This window comes from Gossypium hirsutum, chromosome A08 (assembly GCF_007990345.1).
Source record: "Gossypium hirsutum isolate 1008001.06 chromosome A08, Gossypium_hirsutum_v2.1, whole genome shotgun sequence".
Lineage (NCBI taxonomy): Eukaryota > Viridiplantae > Streptophyta > Magnoliopsida > Malvales > Malvaceae > Gossypium > Gossypium hirsutum.
In genome coordinates this window covers 118202503-118209156 of record NC_053431.1, presented here as the reverse complement: position 1 = coordinate 118209156, position 6654 = coordinate 118202503, and the positions used below count along the sequence as shown (strand labels likewise).

The following is a 6654-nucleotide window of genomic DNA, read 5'->3' as shown; positions in this document are numbered from 1 at the left end:
CCCCCACAGAATACTCAATCTCACGTCTCTTCAAAATAAAATAAAAATAAACTTAATGAACTTTTAAGGAAACATGATTGTGTCACTACGTTGTAATCAACATAGCCAAATTGGTTTCCTTTTCTTACTCTATCTTGATTAATCAATTTGATTTACGATTCGGCAATGACAAATTTACAGAGTCGAAATTTAACTATAATTTTTTATAGATTAAAATATAAATTTATTATATATTAATTTTATAATTTGATTATTTTGAAGGGAGTAAACATTTTTATTTTGAGGGGTTAAAGTACAATCTTACTGTTTTCTTTATTTATAAGAGAATTAAATTAAAAAAATTCATTTAAATGTGTCAAAATGTAATTTCATTGGGTCAAAATGTAATTTCATTATTTATTAATTTATAGTTTCTTTATTATAAGAAGACTAAATTGAATTTTTTATTTTTATTTTAGGAGTCAAGGCCCGTGCCTGCTCCCTCACATTCTTCTCTTGACTTCTGCATCTTATAAATATTAAGATTATGCACCATGGATGAATTCTTTTATATCTAACATATATTTATAAAAAATATATTTATATGGAAATTAAATGTGAAATTGTAAATTTAAGGTTTTTTATATTCATTACTAGCTTTGAATATATTAATTTTAATTTTATATTTACTTGTTAAAATTTGTAATTAATTTTTAGAATTGTAATAGTTTGTATTATAATAAATATAAACTAAAAACGGAAAAATTGAATAATTATTTTTTTTACACTTTTATTAATGAAATAAAACTTCATATATATTTGGTATGCACCGTGAAACTAATGTTATGAATGCTTAGAATTTTCTAGGAAAATGGTAAGAAAAAAAAAGGGAGTTCACGTGTATATGTATATAGACACTGATATTTCAGAGACTGTTTTCTTCCTCTATAAGAAATAGCCATATATGTATATCTATAATTGCTTGAACTGCCAAAATTCCAGCTTAAAATGAATATAAAAATGGCGGGAATTTGGCTACTTAAGCTGTAATTTGGAATGGAAAAAATTAATTTAAGATAATTTCCTTATAAGAATATATTTCCATTAATTCAATACATATTGTTTACTTATATTTATTTCATTAATTAATTTTAAAAATATTTATATTTATTTTTCACCATATCAACTAGTTTAAACTTATTTTTATTGTCAATATGTTATATTTTTGTTGAATAAATTTTATAATTTTTTATATGATTACAAGATTATGCATCTATAAGTGTATCAAAGTTTGAGTGCTCTGAATACCAATTTGATGTAGGATAATTGATGAAATCCCATAAAGAAAAGAAGAAGGCTAACATAAAAGAGAATCCAAAGTTTAGACAAATACAATATCCCAGGCATTTCATTACATATTCCTTTCTATATCTCTGTTTAGGAAAACATAACATGAAAATAGCATATAACTAAAATATAACTTAGACAAGGCTTAACCCACTAACAAGCCTGTTAAAATTAACTTAAATAACAAACCTGCATAAATATATATATATGTGGATATATAGAACTCCCATCATCTATTATTCAATATGTATTCCACCAGTATCAAGGTTCTCCAGCTTCTTGGGTCTCTTGTAATTCTTTAACAAGAGTGAGCAGCAAACAACACTGACAGAGGAAGCAGCCATGGCAGCTCCAGCAATCCATGGAGGTAAACGAAATCCAGTTGGTGGAAATAGAGACCCTGTAGCTATTGGGATCCCAAGCATATTATACCCAAATGCCCAAATATAGTTAAGGCGGATACGAGAAAATGTTTTCCTGGAAAGGTATATGGCTGTGATCACATCCTCCAAGTTACTCTTCATCAGAACTATATCAGCTGCCTCTATTGCAATATCTATTCCTGCACCAATTTCCATACCGACATCGGCGGCTACAAGTGCCGGCGAATCATTGATGCCATCCCCTACCATTGCCACAGCATAACCTTCCGCTTGTAACTCTTTTACTTTCTCTGCTTTTTGTTCAGGTTTAGCTTCTGCGACAACAGTTTCAATGCCAATTTGACTAGCAATGGAACTTGCAGTTCCCCAATTATCACCAGTCACCATGATGCTTCTTACATTCATTGACTTGAGAATGGAAATAACTTCTTGTGCACCTGGTTTCACTGGATCGGATATGGCGAGAACTCCCGTTACTTCACCGTCTATCGATACTAAAATGCCGGTTTGAGCCATCGATTCGGTTTCGGTTAACATGTCTTGAGCATCAACTGGAATAACAATGTTGTTTTCCAACATTAAGCTCTTGTTTCCCACAATTATTTCCTTGTCCCTAACAATGGCTTTCACTCCATGTCGTGTTATAGAGACGAAGTCACGTGCTTCTGGCCATGCAGGGTTCTCTTCATCTTCTCTGAACTTGGCATACTGGATAATGGCTTTGGCTAAGGGATGCTCACTGTTTGCCTCAGTTGCAGCAACAAGCTCGTAGAATTCATGTAACACCACGTTTTTCAACAGTCTTGTGTTAACAACGACCGGCTTTCCGACCGTGAGAGTTCCTGTCTTGTCGAATACAATGCAATTTACCTTATGTGCACCTTCCAATGCTTGACCACCTTTGATTAATACACCTAGAGATGCACCGACACCGGTACCGACCATAACAGCAGTAGGGGTTGCAAGCCCCAAGGCACATGGACAAGCTATGACCATCACTGAGATTCCAAACTGAAGTGCCAGCTCGAAACTGTCCATTGAAGATGGTATCCATGATTCAGGGTAACCATGGAGCTTTCCAGCTAAAAACCATGCAAGCCACGTTGAAAAGGAAAGCATGATCACCTGTTGAAGACAACAACAAGAAGAAGTAGCTTAAAACCAACTTTGTGGAAACAATCCTAAAAGGACTCTCTTGACTTACCAGAGGCACGAAATATTTGGAAATACGATCGGCAAACTTCTGTACAGGAGCTTTGGCCATTTGAGCAGATTCAACAAGACGAACAATCTGTGCAAGTGCACTTTCTGAACCAACCTTTGTTGCTTTAATATGCAATACTCCATTCTCATTAACCGTACCTCCGATAACCGTATCGCCTTTCCTTTTTGCCACCGGTTGTGCTTCTCCGGTTATCAAGCTTTCATTTATATGACTTTGCCCCCACAAAACAAAACCATCTGAAGCTACTTTTGCACCAGGTAGGATTTTGATAATATCATTCTTTTGTATCAGTCGACTATCGATTTCTTCTTCACCTATCACATTCCCTTCTTCATCTAAACTCAACAACATTGCTGTCTCAAGTGCAAGGTTCATAAGCTTAGCAATGGCTTCTGATGTTTTTCCTTTAGCTAGAACCTCAAGATACTTACCAAGTAAAATGAATGAGATAAGCATTGCACTTGTTTCAAAAAAATCAGTACCTTCAAAATCTGGAGAAGAAGCAGCTCTTATCACGCTGTATACAGAATAAAAGTAAGCTGCATTAGTCCCCAATGCGATTAAAACATCCATATTTGCAGACCCGTGGCGTAATGCTTTATAAGAACCGGTGTAAAACCGTCTCCCTATTATGAACTGAACCGGAGTTGATAGCACCCATCTTATGACTTCACCTATAGTTAACATATTCACTACTTTGGTGTCCAATCCATGTTTAATTCCAGGGATATACATGAAAATCATGGAGGTTAAAAATACAGAAGTAGTGAAAATCAAGCTCCATAGGAAGGATCTGAAGTACTGCTTAATTTCTTTCTTTCTATGAGATTCCCTTCCACCACCTTCACCTTCGGAATATATCGTTGCCTTAAAACGCCTGCTACTGCCTGTTGAATCTATTACTTTGATGAAGTTTCTTCGTCCTGTCATATCTGGTTTGTATGAGACTGCAATTTTTTTGAGTTCAGGGGATATTTGTACAGCTTGAACACCAGGGAGTGCTTGAAGGGAATTTTCAAGCATTCTCATCGAGTTAACCGTCCTCACACCATCGATACGGAGATTGATCTTGCTCATGTCTTCTCCAGTACTAACAAGTACGGCTCCGAATCCGGTCTCTTCTATTTTCTCCATGAGTTGATTGCAGGTTATGATTTTGGGATCATGATGAATCTGTGCCTCTTCGGTTGCTAAAGCCACTTGGACCTTTTGCACACCGGGAACTGCCTGCAAAGCATTTTCAAGAGTGGAGGAACAAGAAGTGCATGTCATTCCGTTGATCCGGATCAGGCAGACTTGAACGGATTTATCGTCGGTCTCGTCTTGAATCAATGCAGCTTGAAATCCAGCATCTTCAATGGCCTCACGAATGCTCTCTTCCTATAAATGTTTAATATTTCAAAACCTTGTTCAAGATAAAAAAACAAAAGAACAAGACAGATTCAAGTCCAACATGCATCTAATAAGTTAGGAGCTAAATCTTGCACCTTTTAATGAAACTGCAAGAACAATTAGTGGGATACATTTTTAAGCTTAACTTCATTCACTTAACGTCATCAAGTAACATCTTTTTGCATCTGTAACAATGAGCAAAGCCGTAGCAAAACTTTCAGTCCAATCCTTTTAGTCATTTGGAAATTAGCATCCAACAGTAAACAACATCAAGCATAGTTCTTGATGTACGTAGAAGTATACTTTTTCCCCTTAGTTTTTCCTCACTTAAAAAGTTAAATATTATATCTATACTTAATATATTTAAACTTCTGAGAGAATTAATAACACAAATTAATCCAACATCAATTCAATTAAAATTTATTAAAAATAAAAAATTTAGGAAATATTATTATAATGATGTTTTTATTTTGATTTTTTTTATATTTTTATATAAAAATAATTTTAAATATTATATCTATAGTTATTATATTTAAATTATTAATAGAGTTAATAACACGAATGAACCAAACATAAACTCATCAATTGAAAATTTATTTTAAAAAATTCATTTAAAAAATAAGAAATATTAGATGCTACTGTCTTTTTATATTTTTATATAAAAATCTAATATAAAAAACAATTTAACCTAGAAGAAACGTAAGACATGAAACAATTTAAAAAATATAAAAGTTAAATTGATGAAATATATAAATATCCTAATCATTGGATTGACAATATGAGAAGCCAAATTTGAGTAGACTTAAAATTTGAAGGGTGGTAGTAGAGGACAGACTTGGGATTTAAGTATATAACACGTAAGGTGGGGTTTCATGGTTCACTACCAAGCTGGCCCCATTCACAAAAACAAATTGCAGCAACCTGTAGATTTGTAGGTAAAGCATCAATAGAAGTCAAAATCGACAGGGTTCATAATCATGCCTACTTTAAGTTGTTTCTTCCTTATCCTCCCCAAGCGAAGTTAAGTGGAAATAAAGTCAACAAAGTCAAACTTGTCAAAGCAAAGAACCAAATCTTGTTTTTTGTTGCTTAGTGAAAACAATTGTTTCACTGCACAAACAAACAAAAAAAAGGTTACATTTTTCTTGTCCTATTCATGCATGTCTTTAGAAGGCTGCAATTAATTTGAACATCCGACTTGATGAATTAAAAGTTAGTTGTTCTGAAATTCAATTATCGAAACATAAATTAAGAAAAACTTACGTACAAAACTTGGGTAGAACATGACTTGCGCCTTGTTGTTCAAAACATCAACAACAGCTTCCTTAATTCCCGGAAGCCTCTTAATAGCCTTCTCGACGGAGCCAGCGCAGGCTGAACATGTCATCCCCATCCTGAAAACATAGCTTTCGCCTCTGATCCCTGCAAGCTCGTTTCTTGTGCCGTAACCCCTTTTGGGTATTTGGGCATCGATGGATAATGAGGCCTTGGTGACAAATCCCCATAACTCTCCTTCCTTATGCATGACGAAGCTAACAACTTTGTCGCCATCGTCAAACTTCTTGCCACATCAACATCATTCCCTCTTGCATCCTGAACAGCCAAAATAAAAAAACAAAAACCCAGTGAGATAAATGAAAGACAATTTAAATTTAATCTATGGGGGTATAAATTTGAATTAAACCCAAAATCAACCTTAACAGTGAAATCATGAACTGATTCCTTAGAAGATTGAGAAGCCATAGTATGATGGAAAATTCAGATCTCAAACTACCCAAAGAAGACCTTAGCGAAATCAGACGAAAAACAGAAAAGGGTTTTGCTTGGAACTCAGTATAAGAGCAGCAAAAGCAGAGCAACTATAACAAGATTTAATTTATTTAATTTTCAAACGAGGCTAATACAAGTTGAAAAGGGTACCATGCAGCGTAATTTATAGAATTTTGAGAAGACTGTCAAAACGTCGTCTGTGGACAGTGAAGGCAAACTTTAGAACGTGGAATTTTCATATGGTCCCACATCGGATAAACTGGGGCCGTATTCGCATCAGGGCTACGCCCCCTTGTTTTGTACTTTTCGGCGTGTGAACGGAACATTTTGCGCTTTGCCCATTTCTCAATTGGTTCAAACTGTTGCATTTCTTGGTTTAAACTTTGTTAAAATATACTATATTAAGTATAATAAATTTAAAATTTAATTTTTAGATTTTTATTTTCAGAAATTTAATTATTCTATTTTTCATATTTTAAATTCAAATCCAATAGTTAACATTTTAATTTTTTTGTTAAATTTATTAATATGATATTTTAAAATTAAAAAAAAACTCAC

General features: G+C 33.9%; 1 pseudogene; it reads right to left on the bottom strand.

Moving 5' to 3' along the window:
- Positions 1–1337: 1337 nt before the first annotated feature.
- Positions 1338–6210, bottom strand: LOC121203224 (probable copper-transporting ATPase HMA5; annotated as a pseudogene).
- Positions 6211–6654: the final 444 nt, after the last annotated feature.